Source organism: Lampetra fluviatilis, chromosome 6 (genome assembly GCF_964198595.1).
Source record: "Lampetra fluviatilis chromosome 6, kcLamFluv1.1, whole genome shotgun sequence".
Classification (NCBI taxonomy): domain Eukaryota; kingdom Metazoa; phylum Chordata; class Hyperoartia; order Petromyzontiformes; family Petromyzontidae; genus Lampetra; species Lampetra fluviatilis.
The window spans coordinates 3,143,947-3,164,271 of NC_136280.1; the positions used below are offsets into that span (position 1 = coordinate 3,143,947).

Below are 20,325 nucleotides of genomic sequence, written 5' to 3' on the forward strand. Positions count from 1 at the left end.
GGGTATCGGGTACCTGATTGCGACCTCTGGGATGAAGCCATGTTGCAGGCGCGGGTGGGTTGATTCTAGGAACTTGAATTGTGAGAAGAGACAAGACGTTGGGAAATGAGTGACAAACGGTGACTCACCAGCGACTCACGGCCTACCCGTACCCGGCCGCACCAGGGTCGCAAACGGGTACGGGCGGGTACGGGTAGCCGGGTATCGAGTAGGGTACAGGTATCGGGTACCCGCTTGCGACCTCTGGTCCTGGCCCCACTCACTTCATCGCTTCACCAACCCACGCTGCTGCACTGCTGACCAGCGTGGCGAAGTACTAAATAAATAAGCAGGCAATATGCCAACTTTACACACACACACGTGTGTACCTCCACGTAAAATCGTTTATCTTGTCGCGGTACTTATAGATCCCACAATGACGCTATCGGTTAATTTTGCGTTGGGTACGATGTGGTTTTGGCTACAAACCTAGAAACCAAATATGACAGAGAGGGGGCCTTTACATTTTAAGCGTTTGGCATGTCACCAAGATTGGTTCAGCGAAGCTTGACACTGCTGATGAGACACCGTACGTCGAAACCGATCCGGAGTTTCACCTGCGTTGAAGCAATGATGCTGCGGTTGTTTGTGCGCTTCCCACAAGGCCGTGTGGCTGATGGAATGTGTAAACACATGTTATGTTGAGGGACAGATTCGAAGTGTTATTATCTGCATATCTATTTTACTACTTACAGTGTCTATGATTCTCCACACAATTACTGCATTCAATATGTAAGTGAAATAAAATGCCTGTGCACCACAAAGACAAAGATTCCCCATATAGCCTAAACATACTTTTGGGGCAAGTGCTGTTAGCGAGCACCCATGAAGGCCGGGATGCACACGAGGTAAGGTGGGTGGCCAACACCACGCCCGGGGGCCGCCTTTGTCTCCCCAGCGGCGACGTTAACACACCGCACCAGGTACTCATTTAAGGCCGAGTCGACCCAGGGGAGGCCCAGGACCTGTTCAAATATTCGCACGTGCTGCGAAGCTCCGAACACGTGACCTGAATGCAGGTGACCCCATCACACACACGGGCGGGCGAGCGGGTTTGAAGGGGGGGGGGGGTTGTGGAGGGGGAGGTGGGGTGGGAGGTGGGGGAGGTGGGGGTGGGAGGTGGGGGTGGGAGGTGGGGGGGGAGGTGGGGGTGGGAGGTGGGGGGGGAGGTGGGGGGGGAGGTGGGGGGGGGTCGGGGAGGAGTAAGTGGCGGACAGGCGGGCGTAGGGGCCGAGGAGCTATAACGCTGTTTTGGTTGCTGCGAGAATGGGGGCAGAGGGCATCAGAGTCAATTGCGGTGGCAGCGGCCACGGCACTTTGCCAAAGTGTGGCGGTGGAAGGGAGGGGGAGTCCGGCCATGAGCCGTAACGTGATCCAGCCGCAGAGAATTAATAACAGGCAGACGTGGAGGGGAAGGGGTGGGAGATGGTGGTGGTATTGGAGGGGAGGGTCAAACCCCGTAACCCACGCTGGCGGTAATTTGAGCTCCATAGGATCCGCGACGGGCGGGTGAGTGGGTTGGGGCAGGAAGCAGTGGGCGGCCCTGACTGGCCCCGTAACCTATGGTGCGCGAGTGTGTGCGTGAGAGTGTGCGTGGGGTGTGCGTGGAGTGTGTGTGCGTGAGAGTGTGCGTGGGGTGTGCGTGGGGTGTGTGTGTGTGCGTGAGAGTGTGCGTGAGAGTGTGCGTGGGGTGTGCGTGAGAGTGTGTGTGGGGTGTGTGTGTGTGCGTGGGGTGTGCGTGAGAGTGTGCGTGGGGTGTGCGTGAGTGTGCGTGAGGTGTGTGTGTGTGTGCGTGAGAGTGTGCGTGGGGTGTGCGTGTGTGTGTGTGTGCGTGGGGTGTGTGTGCGTGGGGTGTGTGTTCGTGGGGTGTGTGTGCGTGGGGTGTGTGTGCGTGGGGTGTGTGTGCGTGGGGTGTGTGTGTGCGTGGGGTGTGTGTGTGCGTGTGGTGTGCGTGTGGTGTGCGTGTGGTGTGCGTGTGGTGTGCGTGGGGTGTGTGTGTGCGTGGGGTGTGTGTTTGTGCGTGTTGGGGGTGTGTGCGTGCGTGGGGTGTGCGTGTGCGTGGGGTGTATGTGTGCGTGGTGGGTGTGTGTGCGTGTGGTGTGTGTGTCGACAATTACATGAACCGGACGACTGAGCCTCAAATGAGTTCCCGGTGCGGAGTGTTATATAACATCGCCACTGGGGAGACAAAGGCGGCCGGGCGTGGTGCTGGCCACAAATGAAAGTTTGACCAAATGGCTTATCACGTGGACATTTAAACGCACCTGGTTTCTAAATGAGGACCCCGGTTCCTAAACGCACCTGGTTTCTAAATGAGGACCCTGAGAAAAATCCCCGCGACCACGGGGGGAGAGAGAACAAGCAAACTCCAAATATACAGCAGCAGGCGTCAGGGTCGGGATCGAACCCACGGCCTCCTGTATACCTAGTGAGGTAGTTAACATCTCCTCGCCACCGTGATGATGATGAGAGAGAGAGACACGCAGACTCCAAAAATACAGCAGCAGGCGTCAGGGTCGGGATCGAACCCACGACCTTCTGTGTACCAGGCGAGGTAGTTGACATCTCGCTACCCTGGCACCCCCTTCACGTGAGGAAGGAGGCATCGTCAGCGTTATCCGCAATCAATCCACTGCTGGATGAAAGCCCCGCTACCCCCCCCCCCGGCACCCCCCAAGCTGTCGTCATCTCTCACGGCGTCCAGATGCAAAATACCTGTCAACCCGCTCATAGCGCATTAGCCGATTACATCGCTCCGTCTCCGCAGAGGACATCTTCCCGGGCGTATGTTTCCTCCTTTGGGCTGCCACTCCATGATTCGTCTCGACCTACCGGACATTATGTCCGAGCCCGGCTGACTTTTACTAACAGGGCAAACATTTTTTTACTTAATTACCCCGCGAGCTTCCTCCAATCCACGTGTCCCCCCCCCTCCATCCCCAGCAGGCACCTCTCATCCAGCAGTAGACCGAGCACGGCTGATCACGACGATGACGGCCAACCCGCCAGTGCTCGCACGAGAGAGGGCAGATCGCAGCGCCTCTCGTCGCCAGCGAAACAATCCCACAAAACCATTCACCAATTCACAAGGCTCTGCCAGAAAATTGCACGCATAATTCGACTCCGTTTTGGCTTGTGGGAGGTGGAGTGGGGGGTAGAGTGGGGGGTGGAGTGGGGGGGGGGCAAGGCGGAGGCGGGTGGGGGGGCCATCAGAGCCATGAACACCCGCCTACAAATCCTAAGAAACGCCCGCCCTAATAAGAAAATGCGCATCATTACAAATTCCTGCCAGCACCGCAGACAGGATATTTAATACAGATATTAAATTACGTAATAAGGGGAGAGGGGGGGAGATGGCGGGGAGAAGTGGTGGTTGGTGGTGGGGTGTGGGGGTGGGCAGTCCTCTTGTGGGAGGGGGGGGGAGCGGTGGTGCAGCGGTTAGCGCTGCGTTACGAGCCCCGCGGCACGAGTTCGATTTCTCGCTCACGGCCAACACCGGTGACGATTATCTGAATCGGCGCTGGGCCTCCCCTGGGTCGACTCGGCCTCAAATGAGTAACCCGTGCGATGTGTAAAAACATCGCCACACTGGGGAGACAAAGGCGGCCGAGCGTGGTGCTGGCCACCTACTCCCTCGTGTGCCGTGGCGACCTTCATAGGTGCTCACCAACAGCGCTTGCCCCCGCTCTGTGTGAATGAATAGGTGAGCGCGTGTGGCACTTAAAGTGCACATGGCCTGGAACAAGGGCCGTGGTGACGTCACCGCCACTTATTGGCGGTTATTGTTGTTGTTGTGTGTGTGTGAGTCATTGTCTTCTCCCCCCTGCACTGCATGAGTTTCCTCCGGGTGATTCGGTTCCCCCGTAGCTAACAGAACCATACACGGATGTACACCGGTAATGACCAAACTTCCCAATGGGGGGGGGAGGGATACCCAGCAAGCGACTGAACCGGGCTTCCCCACAGCAGCAGTAACATCGCCCCCCCCCCTACACACCTATTATACTGGTAGGAACCTCCTGGTTACACCAGCCCACAGGGGATTATTGTGTCCGTCCGTCGTGTATACAAAAATGGGAGGGGTGGGGCTGGGTGGAGAGGAGAGGGTGGGGAGGGGCTGGGTGGGGAGGGAGGGTGGGGAGGGGCTGGGTGGGGAGGGTGGGGCTGGGTTGGGGGTGGGAGGGGTGGGGCTGGGTGGGGAGGGGCTGGTCACCCCGTGGTGCCCTTATAAAACGCAACGTTTAACCTACTCACGCCGGCTTGTGCCCGCCCTCACAGTCGGCCATATTTGCGGAATACACCACGCCGCCGTTGACCCTGGCCATTGACCGAGCAACCCAACGTTCCTACCAGCTCCCTCCGCAGGAATGTGTTACTGCTAAGACTTGGCACGACCCTCCTGAATCATTAATCTTGAGACTCAAGCGAAATTTCTCCTTGGGTAATTCTAACACGACTACGTACAATAAATTAAACAATCACCATTCTGTGCGTCCAGAGAAGGTGTATCTCATAAAAGTCTATGTATTTTTTGTTTAAATATAAAAAAAATTCAAGATACCCAAAACAAATGTCACGAGCGATATTCCCTCGAATGATGGACCGATTGTAGGGGCCACTTGGGACTCACTGCCCCTACCACAGAAGGCCCAACGATCCGGGGAAGAGCAAATTAACGCATACCTGTCAACCCATACCTGTCAACCCATATCTGTCAACCCATACCGTATACCCTGTATTCTTGTACAGGGAAATATATTTTTCCGGTCCATATAGCATACAGCCGTTTCAATTCCGGGCAAAAACATTTTGTCTATTTGTTTGTGTTTGTCGGACGAACGTTGAGATTTATAAGGGGGCACGGGGTGACCAATAAGGTCTGAAATGGTCTGTAATAAGGTAGGGCACTGATAAGGGGCTGACGGCTATGTGAACGAGGAGGAGGGGAAGACGAGGGGGGTGGATGCCACCCACTTTCGCCGACTAGACATAATCAGCATTTCTAGATTTGAAGCTTTCGTGACGGCAAGGATAAATATTCTTGGTTTTTTTCGGTAAAGTCACGTAGGTAAAAAAATTAAATTAATTAAAAAAATAAAAAATAAAAATAACATTACGACGTTTCGGAGGCAACACAAGCTTCCGTCTTCAGGTGGAACCGTCACAGCACGATAGCTGCATCAAGTAATATATACAAGGACTGTTTTCTTGGAATTTCTCTTACTTGATGCAGCTATCGTGCTGTGACGGTTCCACCTGAAGACGGAAGCTTGTGTTGCCTCCGAAACGTCGTGATTTTTATTTTATTTTTATTTTATTTTATTTTTATTAATTTAAATTTTTTACCTACGTGACTTTACCGAAAAAACCCAAAAACATAATCAGCATTGTGCGAAAAACATGTATCCCGTGGTATGCCTGCTCACCCGAAGCTATAAATGCTCCAATTCGTGTGGCATTGTTATTGTGCTGTTCGCCTTTTGGCGTCGATCTCTGCTCTGACACTGGTGGTGAGACTAGGCGATAAAGAAGGCTGCTGGCTCTGGTGTAGGCCAATCAGTTTCAAAGACAATGCAAATATGATCAGAGCATGTTTGTTTGCATGTTCACCACAAGTACGTGTGTGATTAATGCAGACTGGATTCCTATTTGGTGTTTGAACACCTTAACACCCGTTGTATTGCCAGAAAGGGGAAAACCGATTGTCTTTCATAGTCTGGACTTGAGCAGGGAGACGACAGCACGGATGGCTGGAAATAAAATAAAATCAGCGTGATGCTCGGGTGTTTATCGTTCTTGTTTCCCCTCACACTCACCTCGGAGGAGCAAATCGGTTGTCACGCGTTCTATGGCTCGTGCAAGTGTTCAAAGAGCCCCCCTCCCCATCAAAGCAATATCCATCGCCTCGTCTCACCACAGTCAGCCTCCACCTCATCCGAGTTCACCGCGAGATACAAATATGTGGCCCAAAGTGAAAAAGGAAACGATCTGGCGGGCATGGGTGTGGATCAGCGACACGCAACACCTAACCTCGGAATGCCCGGGGTGCCACTTTTCCCCGAATTCAAATCCCCTGGGGGTGTAGGACTGTGGTAGAGGGGGGGGGGGCCAAATCGCTCTCTTCTCCGCAGTCAATCACCGCACGACGGCGAGCGACTGTACCAGTGACGTCGCGAACCAGATTCTATTTTGAGTTGTTATGAAGCAGCAGTATTAGCAACAGCAGCGACATTCAGCAGTAGCAGAAGAAGAAGTCATATCTGCTGCAGCGGCAGCAAATTCATAAGAGCAGCAAGCAGCAAGCAGCAGAACAATCAGGAACAGCAGCAGCCAGAGCACTAGCAACAGTGGCAAATTCAGCATCAACAGTAGCTACTCAGGGGCAACGACAGCAGCTGACTCGGCCACAGCAGCTGCAACAGCAACAACAAACTGCAACGGTATTAGCAGCAACATCATAGCACATTCTACACGAGCTCCATCCGCAGCGACAAGGGGATGAAAGTTTGAGCGGTCATCTCTTGGCTTTGAATGGGCAGGCAAAATCAGCTGGAGCGACGTAATAAACAGCGACGCAACCGCTGGGCCGACGCAACCGCTGGGCCATGTCATTTGTTTTTACTCAGAATCAGAATATAAATTTCGATTTAAAGCTTTCGTGACTGCAGGGATTCATATTCTTGGATCTTTCGGTAAAGTCACGTATTTTATTATTTCCCTTCTACGTGACTTTACCAAAAGATCCAAGAATAATTATCAGAATATAGATTTATACTGGAGGAATCCGATGAGCTACAAAGCTGTTCTTCACCGATGTCCAGTAGAGAGTCCTCCTAGGACCCTCGTGCTCATGAGAGGGTGTTCGCTGCCTCTCAGGCTGTTTGACCCAAAATCCACGGCGAGCGTTTTGCCTTTGCGGCGAAGTAGTGGGGCGCACAGCTGGCGCGCATCGACCGGTCATCTCAGTCGGCCAAGCCATGGCACCTTGCTGGGTCTTTCCCCGAGACCTCCTCCTGTCGGCAGCGAGCCTTTCGACCCTTCACGCGAGAGCCTCAAAGTGCACCTCGCCTGGCACAGGCGCCCCGTGGTGGTTGATGCCACCGTCAACTTAGTGGCGAATGGCACCGAGTGTTGGTTTACTGGTCCCGGAGTTTCGATTTAAAGCTTTCGTGACTGCAGGAATTCATCTTCTTGGTTCTTTCGGTAAAGTCACGTAGAAGGAAAGTCATAAAATAATTAAAATAATAATAAAGCATAATTAAATAAAATAATAAAATAATCTGATAAAATAGCATTACATAATTATTTTATTATGTTTTATTTTTATTATTTTATTACTTCCCTTCTACGTGACTTTACCGAAAGAACCAAGAAGAAGGTCCCAGAGTGTTTCGTCACCCGCACGTCGCCGTTCCCGCGGCCACGCACCACGCCTGGCTCGATGGTCACAGATGCCCCCGACGCGCCGTGAACCCGTGCCACCCGAGTCGTTCCCTTCCCAGCCACGGCTTGCAGTGTTTCCTCCCCCCTCCCCTCGATATTCGCTAGGGTAACAACGGTTCCGGAAGATTTCGCGTGAAATGTCACATTTGTGCGGGCGACGATGATGATTTCGATTTAAAGTTTTCGTGACTGCAGGGATTCATCTTCTTGGTCCACTCGACAGACCTGCTCTCCACCTGAGGACGGCTGCTTGCATTGTGGCCGAAACGTCGTGAGAATTATTTTTTTATTATTTTTTTCCATTCTACGTGACTTTACCGAAAGAACCAAGAAGACGATGATGATGTCGTCCGGATCCACGACTATCGCACGCGCGCAATGTCTGCCAGATGCTCCTAAAATTTTCGAGAAGTTATCGGTCTCTCTCTCTCTGGCCACTCACCCCCTCGTGTGAGCACCAGGGCTATCGGCAGGCAGCCTGGTTTTTGTCTCTTTCAGTTTTTGTGCAACCGTTTAACTAAATTGATTCATTGCCCGATCTTCACAGCAACACGCGTTCATGCCAAAGATTCGTTCACACTGGATCGCGTTTACGAGAGTTATCGCGCCTACCCCTCCATCCCTCGTTACAGACGGACAAAGCAAACGCGTTCATGCCTTCAACCATTGTTGTTAGTATGCATGTTGAACTTCTTTCGCAACGTAACTTAGCCAGCCGTGCTAATCGGAGGTGCGGAAAGCCTTATGGAGGGTGAACACAAAGCAACGCAGGTAGACCGGAGTAGTTTGGACGTGACTGAGCAGTCTATACAAAGCCATCGTTGACAGGTATACTGGATGTGGTATGCCGGGGAGTACGGAACTATTTTCTGCAATCGCTCGCTCACGCCTAGAGAGACCCCCTCTGAAGGCGCATCTTGGCCTACTCTTCCACGCTGGCTACAGGTATGAAGTACCCACAAATTGACCCCGCCACACGTGACCTATCGATGGCATAACTGTGGTGCATCCATCCAAGAACCATGTTAAATTCGCATAAGCACAGAGCAGTGCGGCACAATCCATTGTTCTATTGTACTCTGGCGTCGATAATTGGTCAAATAAGTACGGCCAAGTAGCCCCCAAGACTGTCATCCAGCAGTGGATTGAAAAAAACAAAGTGCTGTACACGTGTAGTTTTTAAATGAGATCGCATCTCAAGTCGCGATCGACAGAATCTGTGGACATTATAATTCAAAGAGGAGTGTTTCTTCACTAGTTTTCGGAGGCCCGTGGCACTTTCGCCGATAAGACATCACCAGTTGTGCGTGAGAGGGGGGGGGGGGCGTCACACATTTGAAACCATTCGGGGGGGTTTGTGAAAGCAGCACGATGTTGACGATGATGACGATGGAGGGGGTCACTGTTTGTGTATTGACGGGTGCACGTGAGGGGCCCCACTAAAAGGCCAACCAAGGAGCTGAACCTATCCCAAGTGAAGGCCACTTGGGATAGGGTCAGGAAAAAATGTATCCCGTGATGTAGCTGCTCTACCTCGAGCTATAAATCATCTGATGCGTGCATTGCCTTTGTACCGTTCGTCTTTTGTCGCTGTTCTCTGGTGTGACACTGGTAGTGAGACTAGCCCATCAAGAAGAACAAGGCTGCCTCTGGTGTAGGACAATCAGTTTACAAGACAATGCGTCTATTTTCAGGGCCATATTTATTTGCATGTTTTGCCGTAAGCGTGTGTGGTTAATGCAGGCTCGATTATTTGCAAAAGGTTTGGTGTGTGAACGTCTCAACGCCTGTTTTATTGGCAGAAAGGGTAAAAATAACCTGTTCTTTTTCATATCAGCGGGAGGGGAACGACAGCACGTATGTCTTGGTGGAGGGGGGAGGGGCATGGGAGCTTAGATGTGTTGCATGGGTGTCATCAGGCAGTGGACAACAGAATAAATGCACGACCCACTGCTGGATGAAGGTCTCCCCGTGCCGTGGAGGTTGTGAGAGTCTCGATCGAGGAGCCCTACGCGCCTTTGGCCTGCTGTTTATATGTACTGTACGTCAACTGCAGGTCTCCATGCAACAGCGTGGTCCAGATGTCGTGACCCCCAATTAATTGACCCCTAAACATTTTTTTTCCCCTCGTGCATATTCATGTATGTTTTAAAATAAAACCTCACTTTTTTAAAAATATATATTTTTAGAAAAATACAGCGGTGGGAGGGGGGGGGGGCGGGTCACAAGACATCTGGACCACCCCAGCTGAGGGCCTTTCGCCACACCTTGAGGAGCGTGAAGAATGTTTGACCATACTTCACCACGCTGGTCACTGTGGGTTGTTGAAGGCTGATATGCTGATATGGTGGGGGACAAGTTTCCAGGACACGCTTCAGATATCCCTCGCAACTGCTGTCAACCGTGTACTGTTGAAACTTCTTTCGCACCGTACGTAGCCAACCGTGCTAATTGGAGGTTGTAGGTATTGTTGTGGTGCGGGGGGGGTAGAGGTACAGCAAACTAAACACACACAAAATAAAACACAACACAGCAACCGTGGCCAAGGAATTCAGGCTCAGGTCGTAGCCGCGTCGGTGGATTCCGTGTACGAGGGGGATAGGATCGTTAGGGGCCGTCCATAAATGACGTCACGCGATTTTGGACGATTTTTGACCCCCCCCCCCTTCGTTACACGGCGTCACAAAAAGTCAGACCCCCCTCAAATATGACGTCACAAAGCTCTGCCCCCCCCCCCCCAAAAAAAAATGCTTCAAATCGCTTTAAACTATTGTCATTGTAGTGCGTATTTAATGTGGCGCTGCACTCTGATGTTGTAGGAGAAAACATTTTTTTTAAAGTCTATTTAATTCAGTAGAACGTGTTGTCTATATTGATTTAAAGTTGCGCATTTTGATGTGACGTCACATTTCTCCCCTCCCCCTCGTCACAAATGTCTGCCCCCCCCCTAGGTGCGTGACGTCATTTATGGAGGGCTCCTTAACCAGCCGCGATAACATTTCGCTGATAAAAATACACACGAATCTCTTTTATACAACAACAAAAAGTGTGGGGGGGGGGGCATCGCTATTGTGAAGAGAAGAAGAAGACATGGCATCGTTTGACTCCACCGAGGAAATCTGTTTTGGTTTTTGGGGGGGGGGTATTTTATTACAGCTTTTATTTAACTCACTCTGTCTGTTGTTGTTGTCGTGGTTATCTCCTCAAATCTTGTAACTCAATTTGAACCCACTTCCCAATGTGGTATCGACTGCAAACATTGTGTCCTTGTGTCACACTGATGACAATACTCTATTCTATCATTTAAAAAAAGCTATTTCTTTAAACATTCTGTTTTATATGTTATGTTTCGGCTTGGGTCTAATTGTCCACGGTCAACTGACGTTGGCTGTAAATGACCACAGCCCCCTTACGTTGTGGCAAGCTTCGGGACCACTTCCTGGAGTCGTGGAGTTCTGCCATTACTAGTACATTTCATAAAAGCGTGGGTTTTAAAAGAAAGTTTTTTTAAATATAACTTTTTTTCTTTTTAAACCGGGAACTCGGGCGGTGTTGAAACACCGCACGGCGCTGAGCTTTCACGACTGAATTCCCCAGGTCGCGAACTGACCGCATTCGTTTGGCTCCCTTCCAGCTCGGAGGATTACGACATTTTGGTTTTGACTTGACAACAACGCGACAAGCATCAACTGTGCCGACCACGGTCGTGAATTATTCAAAGTCAAATTCAGAGGTACTTCTGTAAAGTCACCTTCTGCCACTTGCTCCCTGCGAGGATTTCAAAATGTAAACGACGCCTGTGAAAGACAGCTTCATAACTCATCGGATTTCTCCGGCATTGACAAAGATTCTGATCCTGTAGGTATGTTGAACTTTTTTCGCGCCGTACGTGTCCAACCACGCTCGTCGGCGTCGCGAGTGACGTGCGATCGTACCAGTCACTGGCACCACGGGCAGATTTCACGACGGCGTTAGCGGTGGTTAGGGGCCGTCCATAAATGACGTCACGCGATTTTAAACGGTTTTTGACCCCCCCCCCCCCATCGTCACACGGCGTCACAAAAAGTCAGACACCCCCTCAAATATGACGTCACAAAGCTCTGCCCCCCCCCCCCCCACAAAAAATAAAACATGCTTCAAATCGCTTTAAACTATTGTCATTGTAGTGCGTATTTAATGTGGCGCTGCACTCTGATGTTGTAGGAGAAAACATTTATTAAAAAGTCTGTTTAATTAAGTAGAACGTGTTGTCTATATTTATTTAAAGTTGCGCACTTTGATGTGACGTCAAATTTCTCAACCCCCCCGCCCCGTCGTCACACATCGTCACAAATGTCTGACACCCCCACCCCCCCCTAGGTGCGTGACGTCATTTATGGACGGCCCCTAAGCGAACCGGGCGACCCCATTTCCATTGCCGCCTACGACTGAACTTCCGAACATCGGTGGCGAGCGATATCTGGCCTCGTCCTGGGCAGCCCCCCCCCCCACCGTCTCTCCCATTCACTTGACGCAGCGTGGTCAAACGACCGTCACGACTACTGGACTATCACGGCACGGGCAGTTGATGGCGAGGCTTGTTATCCAGCAGTGGATTGACGACAAATGCCCGTGCGCCACCAATTTGATGGGTATGCGCAGAGGGCCAATTACACTGGTCAACAAAAAAAAACAAATCTGGCCTGGACTTTTGCAGCTGTTTTAGACTCATTTCAGGGTGCAGATTCCAAATGTGATCTCAGATTTGCTCTATCACATCTCATTTTTATGCTACCGGCATACCCCATTTTCATTGATTTTACCCGAAATTAACTCTGTCACTTATGATTGCAAGTTGTTGCGAGTCAGTGACTGCTTTAGTGTTAAAATATTGTGCTGTTTTTTTAGGATAGTGTGTTTATAACATCATTTTATGTAGATATCCACATTTATTTCATATTTTTCTTCTGCAGTTTTTATTGAAAATGCAATATTTGATATCTCAAAAACCTGATGCGATAGACAAAAACTGATGCCAGATTTGGAATCAGCACCCCAAAATTACCTTATTACCGTTGGAATACCTTATGCCAGACAAAGTGTGTTGACCAGTGTTATCATCGTGGCCCTACGACTGATGATGGGGCGGCCCGGGTGGCTAGGAGATGTTAACTACCTCGCCTGGTATACAGGAGGTCGTGGGTTCTATCGCCGACCCTGATGCCTGCTGCTGTATATTTGGAGTTTGCATGTTATCTCACCATGGCCACGTGGATTTTCTCCGGGTTTCGAAGCTTTTTCCCCTCCGCATTTATACTCAACGGTGCGTTTATCGTTTTTTTTTTGGCTGCTATACATTTCCACGTGATAAGCCACTTCTCGTCGGGCTATCGTTTGCGGCCAGGTGGATTCTGAAAAAGAGCTGTGTAGCTCAGTGTGTGGTAAAAATTTTTTTTAAAGTTTAGTTTTATTCCACAAGTAGTGACTAATCCCATATCTGCATTTCCAATAAATATGCTAAATTCCTCTTGATATGCAAATTCCTTTGTCAAACCCAGCTTAAATATACGCTGCCAAGCTTGGTGGTGTTCATTCAGACGCTGTCTTTCCGACAGACCTGTTCTTCACCTGAGGACGGCTGCTTGCGTTGTGGCCGAAACGTCGTGAGAATTGTATTTTATTATGTTTTATTTTTATTATTTTATTATTTCCCTTCTACGTGACTTCACCGAAAGAACCAAGAAGATGAATCCCTGCAGACACGAAAGCTTTAAATCGAAATTTAGTTGAGTAGTTTAGATGAACTAGAAAAATAATACCCTTTCACAAACACTTCACAACACGCGGCAAAAAAAACACTCCCAGCTGCTTCTCATTGTACGTTCTTTCCTTAGCCGGGGGTGAGATTCATCGCCTCCTCTCAAGAAAAGTGCACCTGCGTTGCCATGGTTACCTGAAAAACACGAAGTCCTTTTTTTGGGACAATTTAATTGGGGACATTTTTTTCAAATTAGCCTCTTCGGGGTTGGTGAAGATGAGAACGATGCTGACGATAATGACGACGACGACGATGCACAATGGTTCAAAACCGTCACGTCACGGAGCGTTTTGACCCAAGAATGACGGACGAACTTATTTCTACCCTCCTGACCCAGAGGATAAATATACCTGGATTTTTACAGCAGATTTTGAGTAAAGGAGACTCATCGCAACTGAGAGAAATCGTGCTCCCAAACCTAACGTTGATGATTTCCGCGATATGTTTTGGAGTTGAGTTCTTTCGAGCCGAGGGCTCTCAGTCCGATGTGTTTTCGGGTCGTTACCACGTCCTGACATCTTCAGGAACTCGATCGGGGAGCTCGCTCTCTCTCCCCCGATTACGCGAGAGAAAGACAGTTCCTGAATAGGCTGAGAACGGCACGTGGAGCGAAACGTCGGACATCGTGCCGAACAACACGCCGTACAAGCTTAAAACACAACAGAGAGCTCCCACGGTACAGCCGCAAATAAACCTACGCTCATTATTTCAACAGTAACCGGCCAAACATCGCGATGCAGGACCCTCTTAAATACAGTCTAGAGACTCAGTGAGGCCACAGTAATTAGTAATTACGTGAAAAAAATCTGGATATAGATAGTCAACCCTTTGGAAAAGTAAAGTTAATCTCGAAAAAAGTTTACCCAGGTCTCCTTTGAAAATACTCATGGGGTTATAATTTCGGCAATCATTATTTCAACTGCTACAGCATTTGCAATTAAAGTCCCTTTGCCAATCCATGGTGCCATGAATTCGGTGTAGTCGACACGTGATCCAACGTGATTCACAGCACTACAGATTGACCGAGATCAATGCCACCGATTCTCAGCTCTGGTCTGCTACAATATTCACACCGCTGCAGATGCTACAGATTGACTGACATTCCGCGGTCTATAAATTGACACCGCTAATTTCTAAAGATGTGTTGGACCTCTCCATTCTTCCTCTTCACAGAACTATATAGATTCCACAGTTGCCCCTGTAAGTTTGTGTATATAGATCCCACTAGAAATCCGACAACACGCACACCACCACGACGACAACGAATCGTGAGTCACGAATGAAATCGTGGCTTGGAATCAGGATTCATTCAAATTCATTTTCATTCCTATCAGCCATTATCCATCCACTGCTGGTTGAAGGCCCTTGCAATATGTTGAACTTCTTTCGCACCGTACATAGCCACCCGTGCTAATCGAAGGTGCGGGGGAAGGTCAACAAACTAGACACAAAAAGCAGTTCGAAACAAATGAGTTTTCAATCGAGATGATTTAAAAGTGCAAAGCTCCAGTGGCGTCCTAATATTGGACGGAAGAGCGCTCCACCCGCGGTCCCATAGGTGGGGACACCGATGAACCGTCAACTTAACCACCCCCTGGCATGAAGAGCCTGAGCTGTTATTACATAATACAGCCATCGTTGTGGAGAAGACAAAGTCCCGTACACAAAAAAATAAACACACCGTACGCAAACAGTACTGCGCGCCTTCTCAACATCCATATCCATTCCTCGACATAAAAAAAAAACAAGTTTAAGTCCGTTTCACGCACGCACGTCAACCACACGGCCGTCGTTTTCGGAAAATATGAGCGGACAATGTCTTCAACATCATCATCATATATCCGTATTTATATATTAAAACACATTTCTTGCACAAGACCGGATCAAAGCAGCGTCTGGAGCGGTTTCGACAACACTCAGTGTCTTATGAGCAGCAGAGGCAGGCTTGCTTGGACCTATGCTGGTGATCTGCCAAATGTTTATAGGCAAGGAACTCTCTCACGCCTTGAGCTATGGGCCCTTGAGTTAGTTGGGCGGATAATGTGGGCGTGTGTGCAGTGGCGTATGTCGATGTCACGTACTCCATACGCCTGGTATGTGTGTTGTGTGTGTGTGCGTGAATCTGTGTGCGTTTGGTCTATGTGTTTCGTGTAGTGTTTGAGTTGTTTGGTTTGTTGTGTGTGCACGATTGCCTGTGTAATTGTGTGTGTGTACATTGTGTATGTTTGTGTTGGATATGCAGAACGGGGTGTGTGTAGCGAGTGTGTGTCAGTGTAATCATGTCCGTGTTGATGGGGAGTGGTGGCGCAGTAGTTAGCGCAGTGCACTCCGAACCCGGAGGTCCGACTTCGATTCCCGCTCACGACCAATATCATCAATGACAGCGAGTATCTGAACCGGTCCTGGGCCTCCTGTAAGTCTATTCAGCCTTAAATTAGTACCTCGTGTGGTGTGTAAAAAACATCAGCACTGGGGAGACAAAGGCGGCCGGGAGTGGTGTTATCTAACCCCCTTCGTGTGCCGTCCCGACCTTCATAGGTGCTCACTAACAGCACTTGCCCCAACAGTCTGCTCGAGGCTATACGGGGAACCTGTGTCATTGTGTAATCATCTACTTTCACAATGCAGGTGTGGAACAAAGATCCATAATAGAGGTGGTTTTTGGTTAGATCTCGTAAATATAAATGTGTCGTTAAACCCGCCACCACCCGACACAGCCAACTAGTAAGGTTTGTCACGTAAACAGAACGTGCCAATTCGTTATTCGTACAGCACCACCGGTGTGTTGGAGAGTAAACCCACGACAACATTCACAATTTATATTTAACGCGATCTAGCCCACACGCACGCACGCAGAAAACAAACCTCCGGTGGATAATATTGGTGGCGCAAGCTTCCTCCTCCGACCACGTGTTAACGTGGGACAAGGATGTGACCTCATTGGAAACCGGGGAGCCTCAGCCGGAGGATGACACCTACGTTCCGTCCCCTCGTGCCCCACACTCGGCGGTGATTGATAATTATAATTATTTAGGAGTTTGGACTTTTGAGGAATTATCGCTGCGTGGAGGTAAACCAACGCTGTTTATTTTTTTTTAAACGCCTTCGTTAGCAGCGAGTTCTACGCCACCTGGCGGACTAAAAATCCTGCGTCAATTTAGTGAAGAATTGTAAACTTTCTCCTCCTGCAACAATGGAGCGGGTGGTTTTTTAAAATTAATCCACGGAAGAACAACCCCCTCTGGCCAGTATCCGACGACTCCCGTGCCCACGATCCACCGCTGGATAAAGTCTTCCCCTCCATCGCTAACGGAGTGTCGGTTACGATGGGGGCGGTGTGTGGGTCAGGTGTGTGTGTGTGTGTTTGACCATACTTCACCACGCTGGTATAATAAGGAGGCGTTTGGCGAACTGTGCGGGTGAGTTTTTTTTGTTTGTCGGGTGGTGAGCTCGGCTGGTGAGCATGGAACGAGTTTGGGGGGGGGGCATCGTCGTCACTGAATGTTGTAGCCGCGTCTCGCCAGCCACGGACACAGACACAAAGAAGGTAGCGAGGAGTTCGAGAGACGCGGTGGTGCTGCGCTAACCACTGCGCCACCGCTCCCCTCCCTCCACCCCCCACCCCCGGTGTACCAGGTAGTGTGTACAACAACATTGCAGCTCAGCACCGAAACAAGTCACGAACCCTTGATCGACAAACGGCAATCGTCGCTCTGGCTGTTATTGTTCATTAAAGCCATTGTTGGCGCATTGTGGGTTCGCACGGATCGGCGTGCGCGCGCGTGTGTGCGTGGTGTGTGTAGTGTGTGTAGTGTGTGTGTGGTGTGTGTGTAGTGTGATGCGTGTGTGTAGTGTGTGTGTAGTGTGATGTGTGCGTGTAGTGTGATGCGTGTGTGTAGTGTGTGATGCGTGTGTGTAGTGTGTGTGTAGTGTGTGATGCGTGTGTGTGTAGTGTGTGTGGTGCGTGTGTGTAGTGTGTGATGCGTGTGTGTAGTGTGTGATGCGTGTGTGTGTAGTGTGATGCGTGTGTAGTGTGATGCGTGTGTGTAGTGTGTGTGATGCGTGTGTGTGTAGTGTGTGTGATGCGTGTGTGTAGTGTGATGCGTATGTGTGCCGTGCGCGTGTGTAGTGTGTGTGTGGTGCGTGTGTAATGTGTGTGGTTCGTGTGTGTGGTGCGTGTGTAGTGTGTGGTTCGTGTGTCGTGTGTGTAGTGTGTGTGGTGTGTGTGTGGTGTGTGTAGTGTGTGGTTCGTGTGTCGTGTGTGTGGTGCGTGTATGTGCAGTGTGTGTGGTGCGTGTGTGTACCATGTGTGTGTCGAGTAGTTACGAGTTCCGTGTCGACTGTCTGCGGTCTCGACGACGCCCCACATGGGCAAGGGAGTAAAACGAGAGAGAAGACGCGCCGTGGATAACGCCGAGGGCTGGAGGGTGGTGATGGGTGCTCTGGTCACACTCCGTCCTCCCTACCTTGTGCGTCTTTGTGTCGGCGTACTGCTGGGGGCTGTTGTGTGTGTCCAAGCCCCGTGCAGGACTCACAACAATCGGACAACCAGCAGCACCAACACACGCGCTCGCGAATGTATGTGTGGCAAGACTGTTGCCGTGAAAACATAACAGAGACGACGGGCGGTGGAGGGTGGTGGGTGGTGATGGAACGCGTGAAGGATTTGCGAGACTGTGAGAGTGAAATAGTTGTTGAGTGGTTGGTGGTGGTTGGTGGTGGTTGTGGCTGGCAGTGGTGGTGATGATGTTGTTGTTGGTCCAGACGTGGGGATGCGTGTTTGGTTGGGTCCAGTGATGCTGAGTGAGAGCGAGAGATGAAAATGAGATGGGGTATGGGGAGGAGCCACGTGGTGCGTTGTGTGTGTGGCGGTGGTGGTGGGGGCGGATAAGGTTACACATCGAGAGGCTAGGGGCACTACACACCTATAACAGCATCCACCAACCCCCAATCTCACAACAAAGACAAAGAGCCCCCGTGTAGCCTGAACAGACTGTAGGGGCAATTGCTGTTAGCGAGCACCTATAAAGGCCGGCACGGCACACGAGGGGGGTTGGGGTGGCCAACACCACGCGCCCGGCCGCCTTTGTCTCCCCAGTGGCGATGTTTACTACACACCGAACCAGGTACTCATTTGAGGCTGAGTCGACCTAGCTGGAGGCACAGGATCGGTTCCGATAATCGTCACTGGGTGTTGGCCGTGAGCGGGAATCGAACTCGGGTCGCCGGATTCGTAACACAGCGCGCTAACCACTGCGCCACCGCTCCCGACAACGTAACGCACGCCCATTGACACACTCACAACGTCAAACGCCCACGTCGCACACAACAGAGACAAAGGTCCCCCGTGTAGCCTCAACAGACGTTTTGGGGCAAGTGCTGTTAGCGAGCAGCAGCCCGATGAAGGCCGGCACTGTGGCACACGAGGGGGGTGGGGTGGGTGGCCATCACCACGCCCGGCCGCCTTTGTCTCCCCTGGCGCCAGGTGCTCATTTGAGGCCGAGTCGACCTAGGGGAGGTCCGGGACCCGGTTCGGATAATCGTCACTTGGTGGTGGCCGTGAGCGGGAATCGAACTCGGGTCGCCGGGTTCATAGCGCACGCACGCCAACGTCAATTCGTTATCAGCAACGCACACAAGACATCGCACTTTACACAAAACCCCTTGCGATAAGCAGCAACAAACATCCATACACATCGTCGTCGTCGTCATCCTCACACACCCCTCCCAAGCGCAGACCATAATCCACACGCACAATCATCAACATCATCATCACCCCCATCACACAAACACTGTCCCAACACGCGCACACTTTGTCATTGTAAAGCCAACACACAATCGTCACACATCATCATCATCACCCCCATCACACAAACACTGTCCCAACACCATAACACAGCAACACACCGTTAGCGTCATCACCATCAAACCCATCAGCACCACGCACCCCATCATCATCACCATCAACAATATTAATAACACCATCATCATGAATCCCAACGACATCAACATCGCCACATCCTGTACAATAATCCCCACCATCATCCCAACATCATCATCACGCTACCCCAACATCATCATCATCATCACCAATCATTGATAACACCATCATCATGAATCCCAACGACATCAACATCACCACATCCTGTACAATCATCCCAACCACCATCACGCAACGTCACCATCATCATCACGCCACCATCGTCATACCCCCCACCACCCCACCACCCCCACTGCCCCTTATCGTCGCTATCACCGACACCATCACCATCATCACACCACGCCCAGAGCCCCGTCAAGCGGGCGGCTCGCCGGACAACCCCCACCACCCCCCACCACCACCACCCCTCCCCCACATCCCGGACCTGGACCCCGCACCCAGTGACCCCACCCGACCGTACCCCACCCCCACCCCCCATCCCCCCCGGCACCCCCCCACCCCGCCCTGCTGGAGCCGAGGGGTTACTCGCGGGCACACGCCCCCCCACCACCGCCTTCCGCGTGCCGAGCCGCCGACATCCACTTCACGATAAAAGTCCTCCCCAACCCCACCCGACATCCACTTCACGATAAAAGTCCCCCCCCCAACCCCACCCGACATTCACTTGACGATAAAAGTCCCCCCCAACCCCACCCGACAACCACTTCACGATAAAAGTCCCCCACCCCACCCGCACTCTACCCCAGCCTGCGCGGTTTGGTGTATGATGTTTATAATATGAAACATAGAGACACTGGGGAGACAAAGGCGGCCGGGTTTCGGTGCCGGCCAGTCACCCACAACCCTCGCTAACAGCACTTCATGGCCCTACAAAGTGTGCTTAGACTGTACGGGGGGGTGGGGGGGGGGGACGACCTTTAGTCTTTGTGAGATGAGTCAAGGTCGTCTCACTTTGACCGGATTCGTGACAATGGATTTTGAAGCAGTTGACGTTGAAGTTTTTAAGTCTCACCATGCCCCTGTTGTCAACCCGCCTGGACAGATGTAAACACCCGCTGGTGAGTCGATGGGCGAGTGGGGAAAAGCGTGGGTCACCCCACTTCTT

General features: G+C 51.0%; 1 protein-coding gene across 1 annotated transcript in view; it reads right to left on the minus strand.

The window, feature by feature from the left end:
• Nucleotides 1-18,010, minus strand: part of LOC144933042 (nuclear receptor corepressor 1-like) — a 180,470-nt gene extending 162,460 nt beyond the window's left edge. The window contains exon 1 of the mRNA XM_078857504.1: nucleotides 17,746-18,010. The gene's annotated coding sequence lies outside the window, so the exon portion shown is untranslated. The remainder of the gene's footprint in view (nucleotides 1-17,745) is intronic.
• Between the last annotated feature and the right edge of the window lie 2,315 nt (nucleotides 18,011-20,325).